At 43.0% G+C, this 16,609-nt stretch overlaps 1 protein-coding gene across 7 annotated transcripts in view; it reads left to right on the top strand.

Moving 5' to 3' along the window:
• CDKL5 (cyclin dependent kinase like 5) overlaps positions 1-16,609 on the top strand; it is a 442,123-nt gene that overhangs the window by 83,644 nt on the left and 341,870 nt on the right. Inside the window, exon 3 of one of the 7 annotated variants that reach the window (XM_069761529.1) lies at positions 10,584-10,690. The exons of the other annotated variants lie outside the window; for them this stretch is intronic. The gene's annotated coding sequence lies outside the window, so the exon portion shown is untranslated. The remainder of the gene's footprint in view (positions 1-10,583; positions 10,691-16,609) is intronic. 7 annotated transcript variants of the gene reach the window in all.

Genomic DNA, 16,609 nt, shown 5'->3' with positions numbered 1-16,609 from the left:
GGAATAGGCAGCCCCCACATATAATGACTGTTAGCAAGATGAAAAGACAAACGCAGGAATGAAATAGATTCAGCAAAGTGAGGCCCGATATTCTAGACAGAGCGAGGATAGCAAAGAGAACTATGCAGTCTACAAAAAACCCTAAAACGAAAACCACGCAAAGGGGCAAAAAGACCCACCGTGCCGAACTAACAGCACGGCGGTGCACCCCTTTGCTTCTCAGAGCTTCCAGCAAAAGATAATAACAAGCTGGACAGAAAAAACAGAAAACAAACTAGAAGCACTTATCTAGCAGAGCAGCAGGCCCAAGGAAAGATGCAGTAGCTCAGATCCAACACTGGAACATTGACAAGGAGCAAGGAAGACAGACTCAGGTGGAGCTAAATAGCAAGGCAGCCAACGAGCTCACCAAAACACCTGAGAGAGGAAGCCCAGAGACTGCAATACCACTTGTGACCACAGAAGTGAACTCAGCCACAGAATTCACAACATGCATGTAAAGAAGCTGCGGAGACACCATCACGTGTTTCTCGACGCAAGCAGTGAATAGCCAGGCCTTTCCCCGGGAAGGAACAACCACGGGAAGGGCAGCATCCTATGAAGGAAAGCCACCTATGCCAAGCATGGTATCCATCCACAGACAGCTGTTTCGGGGTTTTTGCCCCTCATCAGTGTGGAGTAGGAATCTGGCTATTAGGAGCAGTGCCTAGTAAAAAGGCTATAAAGGCACAGATGATTGGCCTCGGGGAGACCAAAACATCCAACACTGCGGAGACACCATCACATGTTTCTCAACGCAGTGATTCCAGAACACTGCCCCCATCCCTTATGGGAAATATGCAGATGCATGTAAAGAATCTGCGGAGACACCATCACGTGTTTCTCGACGCAAGCAGTGAATAGCCAGGCCTTTCCCCGGGAAGGAACAACCACGGGAAGGGCAGCATCCTATGAAGGAAAGCCACCTATGCCAAGTATGGTATCCATCCACAGACAGCTGTTTCGGGGTTTTTGCCCCTCATCAGTGTGGAGTAGGAATCTGGCTATTAGGAGCAGTGCCTAGTAAAAAGGCTATAAAGGCACAGATGATTGGCCTCGGGGAGACCAAAACGTCCAACACTGCGGAGACACCATCACATGTTTCTCAACGCAGTGATTCCAGAACACTGCCCTCATCCCTTATGGGAAATATGCAGATGCATGTAAAGAAGCTGCGGAGACACCATCACGTGTTTCTCGACGCAAGCAGTGAATAGCCAGGCCTTTCCCCGGGAAGGAACAACCACGGGAAGGGCAGCATCCTATGAAGGAAAGCCACCTATGCCAAGCATGGTATCCATCCACAGACAGCTGTTTCGGGGTTATTTTCTGCAGATATTAGTCCTGGCTGGAAGAAGTGATGGCGGTGTCCACTGCATGAAGAAGCAAAGCGAAAATGAATTACTTCAACTAGAGAGGTCACTGGTGAGACAGTGTGTGTGTTCTATACACTATGTACTATATACAGAGCTCCTGTGTATGTCACCGGTGAGTCACTATTACCTGTACATTGACATTATAAACCATGTACAGATCTCCTGTGTATTATAGCACTTATGGTAATATTATTATTGTGCTTTTTTTTAATTAATTATTAGTATTACAATATTCATTGACTACATGGTTGTATTATATGGTCTGGTCATGGTGTGAAGGTATTTGTCCCTTTTGTGTGGTTTTATTCGGTCACTATGTGGTGGTAATATGTGGTTTTGCCATAGTGTAATGGTATTTGTCCCTGTATGTTGTATTATTGGTCATTTAAAATAATGTATGTGACACATTTCCTTCAAATAAATAAAAACATACCTAAAATAGTATTGGATATTTTAACAAATGTTTAATATGTTAGAGTAAAGTAGGGCCCGGCTGGAAGAGTCTACCTTGTCATGGTGGCGGCTTAGAAAATAATTTGGCCAAAACAAAATGTAAATACTACGTATGTAATCTGGTCTTTGATAGGAACTGTTTATGTGTGATTGGTCAGGATGTGGTGCAGAAGTGGAGTTTTTCCAAGAGTGGGCAGTGGGACTGTGTAAGGTGTGCGGCGGAGCAGAGCTGGAGCCTGGTTGGAGTCTCATGGGGGCCCCTAAAAATTTTGCCAGTATGGGGCCCTGAAATACCTGGTAGCAGCCCTGCCCTGCCCACACTTGTTACTTGTCACAGGTGAGTTTGACCAAGCATTACATGCTTGAAGCAAAGTTGTTTACCCACAATTTTGGCCTGCACGTTTTTGGGGTTTTATTTGAAATGGTCAAATTTGCCTTTTTTTCTTCTGTTTTTTTTTTGTGTTGTTCCAGAACTCACAAATGAAATAATCATGTGTATAGGGTGCCAACACTTTAGGCCATGACTGTATATGTGAATGTAGCTCTTTCAAAGACAAGTCCAATAATACCTTTTAATATGACCATTCTATTTCTTTGTTATTGAGAAATCAGCCTTTGAATTCATATGCCTGAGTCTCTTCGGCTCAGTCTGTTCCCTTCCCATCTCTCCTCTTGCTTGGCTGACACATTCTTTGCTGTCAATAGTGGTGTTGAGACAGCATCAAGCTTCAATACTATGTAGATACATGGAAGCCAAATGTTGGTTGATCCCTTTTCCCAAGACAATTTAAAGCAAAAGAAGGTGACTTCAAAATCCAATAATGATCAACTTGCTATATTATGGCATTACAAATGCAGGAACAGCAACAGCGTTCAACCTCAAGTATAGGTCTGAGTTTTTGTCCAACTTGACTAGGGGTCGATACTTTGCTACTGTTTCATTATTTGTGATGCCATAATAAAGCAAGGTGATCGTTATTGGATGCTGAAGCCACTTTCTTTTACTTGGCTTCTATGTTGTGTGACTTCAGGCAAAAGAGTCAACAGCTAAATGATAATAGATAGCAAAAATGGAGGCAAAGTTTAAACCGGTTTCCTTTTTTCAATGGATACATCCTTTAAACGAACACAACCGTTTAAAAAGCGACACTTTGGATTCTGTTTTGCATCGCTTTTTGATCCCTTTTTGAAGTACCACTCCAGCATTTTTTTATTTTACCGCTGGAGTGTTGCTTCTAGTCTAATGTCCCGGACCCTACTCTTCACCTTTTTATCACGGTCTCTCCTTTTGACCTCTGGTAGTTTGTGACCTGCTGGATTGCTCCAGTGTTTGATGGAGCGAGCTGGAGGTCACAATTCAATGCAAGTCTATGAGAGCCTCACTCTGACTCGTTCTGGCTCTCATAGACTTGCCTTGAGAGCTTGTGAAGTTGCGGTTAGAAGATGGTCCCGTGGGACAGGAGTGGCGCCGAGAGAAGGTGAAGACACTGGAGGATGAGTATATGATCGGGAGAATGGTTCTTATGTTAGAAGCACCACTCCAGTGCTGAAAAAAAAATTCTGCAGTGATGGTTTAACAAAGCCATTTTTACAAGATTTATCTGTTTTTGTTCAAGCTAAAACTGTAAAGCTGCTGGCAAGGAGGCAAGCAGAAGGCATTTTATGGCACTTCTGTCCCCATGCAAATGAATGGCTCTATTTACATTTTTAGGATCCCAAAGAGGATCAATCTCTAATATTTTCATCTATTGACAGCAAACAGATTTTGGAAGTGTTTAGAAACTTATAATGTTGCATATTAAAATGGATCTTGATGAGTGGTTGCCCAGGTACATTCACGTGGCAGAACATTCTTCACACAACCATTAATAACCTCATTGATAGCAGCAAAGGCGTGTAAGGGCAGGGATTTCTGAATAAATAAAGATGCTTTGAAAATGTTCTTGCTATTTTTTCATCCTTTGCATATCATTAACATGTTTGTCTTGTTTTCACTTGTGTGTCTCCCTTTGCAGGTGTGTACTGTCACTGGGATTTATCAGCATACAGTTCCCTTACGGGTTGCCTTCTAGTAGGTTTATGGGGGAGTATGTGGCCATCAGGTTCCACTCCCCCTGACCCCAAGCTCTCCTCTCTAGGGACCTTGATGGCTACTAGTGCTCACTTAGGTGGGAGCCCAGGCAGATGCTAGAAGCGAGATTGAGCCTCCCTTGACTTCGGCTAGAGGAGGCAACTTGACCCATGACAATTGCTGTGGCCTTCTGGTTCAGAGGGACAATGATAGGTTTTTTAGGGCCCTTTCTCCTGTTGGAGAGGGCTACAATTGACTGTATACTAGTGCACTTTTTTGTGACACTTGTCAATTTTTTTAAGTGCACTTAAAACATGATTTCGGGCTTTCAAAAAATAAAAACGTGGTCCTAAACGTTTGTCCATGAGTCATATTCAATATGTATTATATGTAACACTCGGTTTCCTCTATTCTGTCTGATTTTCCATTATTTTTAGCATTGTGCAAAACAGATCTTTTTAAAAGTGATGTTCATGCTAGTGTGAACATGGTGTGATGATGGGATATATTATGTGGGTATCATTTTGTGTATATGTATATTTTACTGATTATCATGGTAACATAGTAACATAGTTAGTAAGGCCGAAAAAAGACATTTGTCCATCCAGTTCAGCCTATATTCCATCATAATAAATCCCCAGGTCTACGTCCTTCTACAGAACCTAATAATTGTATGATACAATATTGTTCTGCTCCAGGAATACATCCAGGCCTCTCTTGAACCCCTCGACTGAGTTCGCCATCACCACCTCCTCAGGCAAGCAATTCCAGATTCTCACTGCCCTAACAGTAAAGAATCCTCTTCTATGTTGGTGGAAAAACCTTCTCTTCTCCAGACGCAAAGAATGCCCCCTTGTGCCCATCACCTTCCTTGGTATAAACAGATCCTCAGCGAGATATTTATATTGTCCCCTTATATACTTATACATGGTTATTAGATCGCCCCTCAGTCGTCTTTTTTCTAGACTAAATAATCCTAATTTCGCTAATCTATCTGGGTATTGTAGTTCTCCCATCCCCTTTATTAATTTTGTTGCCCTCCTTTGTACTCTCTCTAGTTCCATGATACCTTCCTGAGCACCGGTGCCCAAAACTGGACACAGTACTCCATGTGCGGTCTAACTAGGGATTTGTACAGAGGCAGTATAATGCTCTCATCATGTGTATCCAGACCTCTTTTAATGCACCCCATGATCCTGTTTGCCTTGGCAGCTGCTGCCTGGCACTGGCTGCTCCAGGTAAGTTTATCATTAACTAGGATCCCCAAGTCCTTCTCCCTGTCAGATTTACCCAGTGGTTTCCCGTTCAGTGTGTAATGGTGATATTGATTCCTTCTTCCCATGTGTATAACCTTACATTTATCATTGTTAAACCTCATCTGCCACCTTTCAGCCCAAGTTTCCAACTTATCCAGATCCATCTGTAGCAGAATACTATCTTCTCTTGTATTAACTGCTTTACATAGTTTTGTATCATCTGCAAATATCGATATTTTACTGTGTAAACCTTCTACCAGATCATTAATGAATATGTTGAAGAGAACAGGTCCCAATACTGACCCCTGCGGTACCCCACTGGTCACAGCGACCCAGTTAGAGACTATACCATTTATAACCACCCTCTGCTTTCTATCACTAAGCCAGTTACTAACCCATTTACACACATTTTCCCCCAGACCAAGCATTCTCATTTTGTGTACCAACCTCTTGTGCGGCACGGTATCAAACGCTTTGGAAAAATCGAGATATACCACGTCCAATGACTCACCGTGGTCCAGCCTATAGCTTACCTTTTCATAAAAACTGATTAGATTGGTTTGACAGGAGCGATTTCTCATAAACCCATGCTGATATGGAGTTAAACAGTTATTCTCATTGAGATAATCCAGAATAACATCCCTCAGAAACCCTTCAAATATTTTACCAACAATAGAGGTTAGACTTACTGGCCTATAATTTCCAGGTTCACTTTTAGAGCCCTTTTTGAATATTGGCACCACATTTGCTATGCGCCAGTCCTGCGGAACAGACCCTGTCGCTATAGAGTCCCTAAAAATAAGAAATAATGGTTTATCCATTACATTACTTAGTTCTCTTAGTACTCATGGGTGTATGCCATCCAGACCCGGAGATTTATCTATTTTAATCTTATTTAGCCGGTTTCGCACCTCTTCTTGGGTTAGATTGGTGACCCTTAATATAGGGTTTTCATTGTTTCTTGGGATTTCACCTAGCATTTCATTTTCCACCGTGAATACCGTGGAGAAGAAGGTGTTTAATATGTTCGCTTTTTCCTCGTCATCTACAACCATTCTTTCCTCACTATACCGTCCGATGCCGGCTTCCCTGCTTTGATGCAGGGCTCCGCGGTGAGCCCGCATCAAAGCCGGGACATATCAGCTGTTTTGAACAGCTGACATGTGCCCGTAATAGGCGCGGGCAGAATCGCGATCTGCCCGCACCTATTAACTAGTTAAATGCCGCTGTCAAACGCAGACAGCGGCATTTAACTACCACTTCCGGCCGGGCGGCCGGAAATGACGTCATCGCCGACCCCCGTCACATGATCGGGGGTCGGCGATGCTTGTATATTGTAACCATAGAGGTCCTTGAGACCTCTATGGTTACTGATGACCGGTGGCTGTGAGCGCCACCCTGTGGTCCGGCGCTCACAGCACACCTCCATTTCTGCTACATAGCAGCGATCAGCAGATCGCTGCTATGTAGCAGAGCCGATCGCGTTGTGCCTGCTTCTAGCCTCCCATGGAGGGTATTGAAGTATGGCAAAAGTTTAAAAAAAAAGTTTAAAAAAATGTGAAAAAAATAAAAAAAACATAAAAGTTTAAATCACCCCCCTTTCGCCCCAATCAAAATAAATCAATAAAAAAAAATCAAATCTACGCATATTTGGTATCGCCGCGCTCAGAATCGCCCGATCTATCAATTAAAAAAAAGTATTAACCTGATCGCTAAACAGCGTAGCGGGAAAAAAATTCGAAACGCCAGAATTACGTTTTTTTGGTCGCCGCGACATTGCATTAAAATGCAATAACGGGCGATCAAAAGAACGTATCTGCACCGAAATGCTATCATTAAAAACGTCATCTCGGCATGCAAAAAATAAGCCCTCAACCGACCCCAGATCATGAAAAATGGAGATGCTACGAGTATCGGAAAATGGCGCAATTTTTTTTTTTTTTTTTTTTTTTTTAGCAAAGTTTGGAATTTTTTTTCACCACTTAGATAAAAAATAACCTAGTCATGTTAGGTGTCTATGAACTCGTACTGACCTGGAGAATCATAATGGCAGGTCATTTTTAGCATTTAGTGAACCTAGCAAAAAAGCCAAAAAAAAACCAATGTGGGATTGCACTTTTTTTGCAATTTCACCGCACTTGGATTTTTTTTCCCGTTTTCTAGTACACGACATGCTAAAACCAATGATGTCGTTCAAAAGTACAACTCGTCCCGCAAAAAATAAGCCCTCACATGGCCAAATTGACGGAAAAATAAAAAAGTTATGGCTCTGGGAAGGAGGGGAGCGAAAAACGAACACGGAAAAACGAAAAATCCCCTGGTCATGAAGGGGTTAAGGGGCCTACATTTTCAGTTTTTATTCTTTTACTATTGATATAGTTGATATGGTGTTCTCTTGTAGGATGAGTTATTTGCCAATTGATTAATTGCTGTTATTTGCTATCTGATATCAGCCCCCACAGTCCTGTACTGTTATCTCTCCATGGGGTCAGTGAATAATGTTGTTTGCTAATATGCTAATGACATATTGAACTAGCTTGTTGAAACAATGAGCCCCTGTGACCCACCCTCCTAACCTGTGAGTGAGGAGAGGGACTTGTAAATTTCCGGGAGGTGACACACAGATGAGTCCTGTGTGGAATGATGATGTGTTCAGAGCATCTCAGAGAGAAAGAAGAGTATATGGACTCTGCTATCCTCTGTCTGCTGGATTGTTGGACTTTTCTCCGGTTACTGAACTGCATTCGTGTTCTGGACTATTTTATCCTTTGTGTGGTGGATCGTATATGGATCTTTTGTATTTTTGCCTAAATAAAGGTCTTGGAATTGTTTACTATACTCTTGCTCTGTTGATTGTGTGGTACCGGAGAAGGACCCCGTGACACATTGCATTGACCGTCTATATTTAATAGACAGTATTTTGTTCTGTACATAGCTTGTAGCATTCACCATACTTAACCTTGAAATGTCTTCTCTGACTAATTGCTGTACATTTTTGCTTTAGGTTATTCTCTCAGAAAGATGCATGATAGAACTATAGTCATTTTTTTCAGGACGTTGATATTTATAATAAATACAGTAAATTCAGAAATGACTGGTCTTATCTTGTCAGTCTGGTGTATGAAGCATTCACAAGTTCTTAGCTAAAAAGATATGTCGCTGAGTAAAATCAATATACATTAGCACACAAATGTTAAAGTGTTTTCTTCAAACCGTAATTTCCTGAACAATAACAGATATTTATGGAGTTAACTGTAAGCACCGTCTAAGTATATAAGCATCCCGCATAATACACCTGCCCAAAAATATGTGGAAGCCCAAATTATTTATTTGTGCTTATTCAACATCTTATTTCAGAATTACCATCATTTATATGAAATTGTTTTCTTACTTCTCTATAAACCTATGTAATCCCAAGGAGACTTTAGAATGCATTAGATTTTTGAAGATGACTTTGAGTTTTCTCATCTATTCAGTATTAAAATCTTGAGTTAAATGAAACTTTATGGTTTGGCACAAAAGTCTGCAGTCACACAGAGTGACTGCAGACTTGTGAATCCTAACATTGTGCACTGCGCACGCTTATAAGGATTCTCTGGTTCTTGCTCCTGGACAGGCCGGTTATGTGATCACAAGTATACGATGTGCATACTCTTGGCCACATTCCGACTAGCCATGCACTGTCTCACGTAAAGGGAACCTGTCACCCCCAAAATCGCTGGTGAGGTAAGCCCACTGGCATCAGGGGCTTATCTACAGCATTCTGTAATGCTGTAGATAAGCCCCCGATGTATCCTAAAAGATGAGAAAAAGAGGTTAGATTATACTCACCCAGGGGCGGTCCCGCTGTTGGTCCGGGTCCGGCGCCTCCCATCTTCATCAGATGACGTCCTCTTCTGGTCTTCATGCTGCGGCTCCAGCGCAGGCGTTCTTTGTCTGCCCTGTTGAGGGCAGAGCAAAGTACTGCAGTGTGCAGGTGGCGGGAAAGGTCAGAGAGGCCCAGCGCCTGCACACTGCAGTACTTTGCTCTGCCCTCAACAGGGCAGAGAAAGTACGCCTGCTCCGGAGCCGCAGCGTGAAGACCAGAAGAGGACATCATCTGATGAAGATGGGAGGTGCCGGACCCGGACCAATAGCGGGACTGCCCCTGGGTGAGTATAATCTAACCTCTTTTTCTCATCTTTTAGGATACATCGGGGGCTTATCTACAGCATTACAGAATGCTGTAGATAAGTCCCTGATGCCAGTGGGCTTACCTCACCCACGATTTTGGGGGTGACAGGTTCCCTTAATACACTTACGGAGCAAAGCCGAACATAGTCTAGTCAAAATGTGTCCAGAAAAATGCATACTCTGTCTCACCACCATCAATGCAGAGTCAATGGAGAATCCAGACAATGCCAAAAGAGGTGGACAGCATCAGAGCAGTTTCTGTACCACATCATCCTTGTATGGATTTTTAAAGACCTTTATTTGTAATAAAGCTTGAAGATTTTTTTTTTTATTATTGATGGGCCTGTCCACCTCTTTTTTGTATTTGATATTTACGGTCGGTCATTAGCATTGGCACTCAGGAAAATAAAGACAAGTGTTTCCTAAAATGTGGTGTGATGGAAATGTTCTCTTCCATTTTTTTATGGAGAATCCTGACAATGCGCACAGTGCACGCTGTGAAGATTCACAAGTCTTTCGTGCCAAACCTGGACAGACCCATTACAGAAAAGCTTTGTCTGCCACCTCCATTAAATGGAGATCTGAAATTATATTAATGTTTGAACTGTACACTGTAAGTTCTTCCCAAACAGTAAGAAAATCATTAATCAAAGGAAATTAGGTCTCTTCTGGTCCTGGAACCACTGACACTGCTTCCTTTTTTCTTTGTGTTGATAAATGCTTGAGGGTGGCTGGCTCAGTTCATTAGTTAGGCTGCCTTTCTTCATCAGCCATTACAGAAAAGAGGGCTGGTTAGGGCTAATGAACTGTGCCAGCCACCCCCATCATAATAACAACACCGTGAGAAGGATGAAGCTGGAATTTGCCAAAATAAGCAAGTCAAGGTTCAGGAGCCAGGAGGGAGGATCGATCTGAAATTGGAACAATGGAAAATTTTTATTAATTTACTGTACATTTAGTAAATATACAATATTTTATGTAGGAGACCTGGAGCTCTGTATCAGAAAAATGGAGTTCTAATCACTCTGATGATGGGTTAAGAAATTCATCAAAACCCAGTTTTGGATTTGGTTAAGTGGCAAAGCTACACAATTAGACCGGAGTCACACTAACATAGAATACGGCCAAGTGCTATGCGAGAAAGCATCGCATAGCAATCGGCCCAGTGTTAATCTATGGGGCAGCTCACATCAGCGTTTTGTTTTTTTTCCTCAGGTGTATTTAACATGCATGTGAAATCGCAGTATGCTGCGATTGGCACCAAGACTCTCCAATACAAGCCTATGGGGGCGAGAAAAAAAATCGCACAGCACTTGAACCATGTGAGTGCTGTTGAATTTTTACATACTGATCTCCTTTGAAAAGCCGGCAATTCATGTGCCGAGTACAGTAAAATCACAGTGTGACAGGTTAGATTAGAATAGATAGAATAGATATATAAACATAGAATACATAGATATATAGATGTCAGTGACACATATAATTAAAAACCAGCAAAGGCTATGCAGACAGCTGTGGGCTGATATTAATAGCCTAGGAAGGGGCCATGGAAACTGCCCCCCCAGGCTAAAAATATCAGCTCTTAGCCACCCCAGAAAAGGCGCATCTATCAGATATGCCAAAACTGGCACTTAGCCTCGCTCTTCCCACTTGCCCTGTAGCAGTGGCATGTGGGGAGGTAGTTGGGGGTGGTTGATGTTATCTTTGTATTGTCAGGTGACATCAAGTCCCGAGGTTAGTAATGTAGAGGCGTGAATAAGACTCCCCCCATTACTAACCCCATAGTCATATCGTATAAAAACACACACACACACACACACACACACACACACACACACACACACACACACACACACACACACAGTCCTTTAATGAAAGAATGACACAGACTCCTTTAATAAATCTTAATTAAGCCATAGGAAAATTTCCCACTGCTAAGTTGTAAGCTGTACCTTTCTGTTTTTTTTTTTTTGTTTTTTTTTTTTCACTTTATTTTTCTTTAGAAAAAGGTAAATGTTTTCGTACTAACACATTGATGGCCAGTTTTTCACAGCCAATACGGGAATCACCCACTGGAGAAAATCTGCTTGCCAGCATGCTGCCAGCTTCCATTCATTCTCCTTGTGACCAACTGTGAAATAAAATTGTTTGAGGTATTAATTTTACACCTGAAGTTGTTTACCAAAACATCTGAGTTCTTAGAATTGTATTATGATAGTCTACATTAAGGCTGTGTGCACACGTTGCTGATTTTTATACATTATGCATCCCATCATTTAGAATGAATTCCGCAATTTTTGTGCACATGATGCGTTTTTTTCCGTGAAAAAAAACGCAGCAAGTTCATTAATTTTGTGGATTTTTTGCAGATTTCCCACTATATAATGCATATATATATATATATATACTTTTTTATATATGTGTATATATATATATATAACCTTTTTTATACTTTTTTACATATGATCTTGGCTTCTATACTTAGAAATAATTTTTTTACTTACTGGGGTATCCAGCTTACATATTTAATATATATTTTTTGACTTGCCTACAGCACTTTATATATATCTATCTATATATATAATTGTCTAAGGGTTTTTCCATCTGTCTGTCTTTCTGTCTGTCTGTCCTGGAAATCCCGCCTCTCTGCAACGGGCACAGCAACGATGATGTCATAAAGGACGTAGACATCCCGCGTCTGATTGGTCGACGCCGCCAGGCCTCGACCAATCAGCAACGGGCACAGCGACGATGATGTCATAATGGTTGCCATGGCGACGATGATGTCATAAAGGTTGCCTCGACCAATCAGCGACAGGCACAGTCTGCCGCGAATTCTGGAATCATCATTGTTCATATACTACTACTATTGTCTTTCTGTCTGTCTGTCTGTCCTGGAAATCCCGCCTCTCTGATTGGTCGAGGCCGCCAGGCCTCGACCAATCAGCGACGGGCACAGTCTGTCGCGAATTCTGGAATCATCATTGTCCATATACTACGGGGACATGCATATTCTAGAATACCCGATGCGTTAGAATCGGGCCACAATCTAGTATATATATATATATATATATGTCCTTTATGTGCACGTAAGAAAATATTCATTTGTATAAATTATACATAATCTTGCCTTGTGCAGACGTGTACTATGGAGGACAGAGAATGAACTTCAATCCAATATTGTAGCCAGCATGCAGCCAGCGGGTAAGGAAAGGGTGAATCAAACACCCAAAAACCCCGCCTCCATGGCTGAAGATTGTTCCCTCCAAATTCAGGTGACAGTGTCCCTTTAATTATCCCCAAAATTTACTTTACTATACTAACACAGGGTATTATCTATTAAAGGTGGTGTGTATTACTTGGACAACTCCTTTTTAAAGCTTAAACTCACATTCTACACCGACTTTGTTTCATCACGGTGCCAGGTGTCCTGATGCTTGCTTGACATTAGGTGACGTGAGTGCTGGCCACCAATCAATGGCTGTGGTTGTCTGCTGTGATGGAATATTGATGAGCTTAATCAGTGATAGAGAGCATAGTTTGAAGAGCCAACCAGGGGCCATATGCCCACTCCAGATGATTGACAGGACTCTCCCTATTTACACACATAAAAGCATACCTGGCAATCGTAGAGCCAGGCTCTGATTCACGCTGTTCATTGTTTGGGCATCATGACCCAAGTTACAGCTTCCCTTTAAAAATTGACTGAGTTAACCACTTTGCTAAATCAGGCTCATTTTAAGACTGTCTAGCCAAAGTTTTCACTGTCTGCAACTTAGACAGTATGGATAAATATGGCCAGCTCTCTTAAGGCCTCGTCACACATAGCGACGCTTAAGCGATCCCGACAACGATACGACCTGTCAGGGATCGTTGCTGCGTCGCTATGTGGTCGCTGGTGAGATGTCACACAGTGTGCGATCTCCCCAACGATGCAGCAGCGATGCGGCGAACTGTAGCGACCTGTACAACGATGCTATTTCATGACGATTCAATGGGACTTCCTGTCAACGAGGTCGTTGGTAAGGTGTCAAACACAGCGATGTGTGCTACCCAGCGGGACCTCAACGATCAAAAAACGGTCCAGGCCATTCCGACACGACCAGCGATCTCACAGCAGGGGCCTGGTCGCTGCTACGTGTCACACATAGCGAGATCGCTACTGAGGTCGCTGTTGCGTCACAAAACTTGTGACTCAGCAGCGATCTCGCTAGCGATCTCGCTATGTGTGACGGGGGCTTTAGGCTGCCGTCACACTAGCAGTATTTGGCCAGTATTTTACCTCAGTATTTGTAAGCCAAAACCAGGAGTGGAACAAATAGAGGAAAAGTATAATAGAAACATATGCACCACTTCTGCATTTATCACCCACTCCTGGTTTTGGCTTACAAATACTGATGTAAAATACTGACCAAATACTGCTAGTGTGACGGCAGCCTTATGCTGCAAGTGGATACAGCTTGCTTTGCTTGAGAGCAGCGCTTGCCATCTGTAGAGACAGGAGATTGCAAGTGATCCCCTTTCTTAGGATACTAGTCACCCTATTGAGAATGGGAGCTTTTTTAATAAGAGGTAAATTGCAAGGGTGCTTGAGGTAACCAGTACTTTGCTATTTTACCCTTTTAATAGAATAAGACAAAACCCTTTTAGGCCATGTTCACACAATCCTTTTTTTCATGCGGAATTGCCGCGATTTTCCCGCTGCGGCTCCGCAGCTGTTTTCCATGCAGGGTACATTACATTGTACCCTATGGAAAACAGGAACTGCTGTGCCCACAATGCGGAAAATCAAAAAAAAAAACCGTGCTGAATAGCTGCGGGAAAAAAGAAGTACCATGTCACTTCTTTTTTCGGAGCCGCAGCGGTTCTGCACCCATTGACCTTCATTGTGAGGTCAAACCCGCAGTAAAACCCGCAGATGAAAAAAATATCTGCGGGTTTTACTGCGGTTTGTGGTGCCGAACTGCTGCAGCAGGAAGTGCGGGGAAGCGGGCGGAAGTGCGTGGGCGGAGTGTGGCTGCCCCCCCGTGCGCCGATCCCGCCCCCCCGTGCTCCAATCCCACCGCCCCGTGCTCCAATGCCCCCCCCAGTGCTCCGATGCCCCCCCGTGCCCTAATCTCCCCCCCCTTATACTTACCCGGTGTCCCGGTGTCCGTCCAGCCGTCTTCTCCCTGGGCGCAGCCATCTTGCAAAATGGCGGGCGCATGCGCAGTGCGCCCGCCGAATCTGCCGGCCGGCAGATTCGTTCCAAAGTGCATTTTGATCACTGAGATAGGTTATATCTCAGTGATCAAAATAAAAAAAATAGTAAATGACACCCCCCCCCCCTTTGTCACCCCCATAGGTAGGGACAATAAAAAAAATTAAGAATTTTTTTTTTTCCACTAAGGTTAGAATAGGGTTAGGGGTAGGGGTAGGGTTAGGGGTAGGGTTGGGGGTAGGGTTGGGGGTAGGGTTGGGGGTAGGGTTGGGGGTAGGGTTGGGGGTAGGGTTGGGGGTAGGGTTGGGGGTAGGGTTGGGGGTAGGGTTAGGGGTAGGGTTAGGGGTACGGTTAGGGGTAGGGTTAGGGTATTTTCAGCCATTTTAACTGCATAGAAAACTGCATAAAAAAAGATCAAAAAAAGGATCAAAAAACGCATCAAAAAAGGACAAAAAAAGGACCAAAAAAAGGACCTGCGTTTTCTGCCAAGAGCTGCAGTTTTTTAAAAAACAGTCCTGAAAAAAAAAGGATGGAAATCAGGAACGTGTGAACATACCCTTAGGCCGGGGTCACACGAGTGTTCTCCATATGGTCATCCGTGTGTAATGCAATGATACGATTTTCTCACACCCATGTATCCGTACGACATCCGTATGGGTTTACATCTCTCACTGATTTTCCCCATTGAATTTTATGGCTCAGTGGGCTGAAATGAGGAAAATGTTTGTGTATTTGTCACAAGCTAAACAGATGGTCCATGTGGTGTCCGAGTTTTTTTCTCGCACCGATAGACTTGCATTGGTGAGACTCGAGCGATATACACGTGTAGTCGCAGCATGCTGCAAATTCACTCGCACGCTGAATACGCCTGAGAAAAAAGGCGCTGATGTGAGCTGCCCCATAGACTAACACTGGTCCGAGTGCTATGTGATGTTTTCTCGCATCGCACTCACCCGTATTCTACGCCGGTGTGACCCCGGCCTTAATATTATAATGTACGGTACTGGACTGCTGACATTGAACTATTGAACGGCAGCTATTCTGTTTGCCATACATGTGGTCAGGAAGGATTTTGTCTTTTTGGGCTCATGCACATGACTGTATTTTCGGTCCAAGTGCTTTCCGACAAAATATCGGATCGCACTCAGACCAATGTTATGCTATGGGGCTGTTCACATGTCCGATTTTTTTGTTGCAGCGTGTCCGAGTTGGATCCAATATTCGGATCACACTCTGCCATGAAAGTCAATGAGCACATGGAAACCATTGGACTGCTCTCGGATTATATCTAAGTGCAGTTTTATTTTCACAAACTGACAGAATGGAGAAGATGGAGAAATTTTTTTTCCCATTATTTTTTTGTTTTTTTATCATCTCAGAAAATCTGATCACACTCTGACCACACTCTCATCAACCTCAGGTCAGAGTGTGATTAGCATAATCGGCCGACTTACTCAGAAGAGAGAATATATGTTGTCACACTTACCGTATGGAAAATGAGTCCGAGTCTCCCTGCCGAGAGTCGCACAAGTGTTCTCCGTATGGTCATCCGTGTGTATTGCGTTTGCAATGCGGTGATGCGATTTTCTCACACCCATGTATCTTTATGACATCCATATGGCTTTACATTTTTCACTGATTTTCCCCATTGAATTTAATGAAAAATACCATAATCTGCGTATTTTTCGCAAGTCACACGGATGATCCGTATGGTGTCCGAGTTTTTCTCGCACCCATAGACTTGCATTGGTGAGTCTCGGGCGATATATGCGTACAAGTGCAGCACGCTGCAATTTTACACGCACGTCGAATACACCTGAGAAAAATACCGTGATGTGATCTGCCCCATAGACTAACACTGGTCCGAGTGCTATGTAATGTGTTCTCGCATCGCACTCGCCCATATTCTACGCTAGTGTGACCCCGGCCTTTCTATGCATCTATATTCCAGTATAAAACACTGAACTTGAGGAAATGGAAAAATCATACCCTTAAATTTTTTTTTTAAATGGAATAAATCTCAAATCTTCTAGAATAATAT

Source organism: Ranitomeya imitator, chromosome 3 (assembly GCF_032444005.1).
Source record: "Ranitomeya imitator isolate aRanImi1 chromosome 3, aRanImi1.pri, whole genome shotgun sequence".
NCBI classification, from domain to species: Eukaryota; Metazoa; Chordata; class Amphibia; order Anura; family Dendrobatidae; genus Ranitomeya; species Ranitomeya imitator.
Note: the sequence above shows the minus strand (reverse complement) of the source record. Positions and strands in the feature narration are given on the sequence as shown.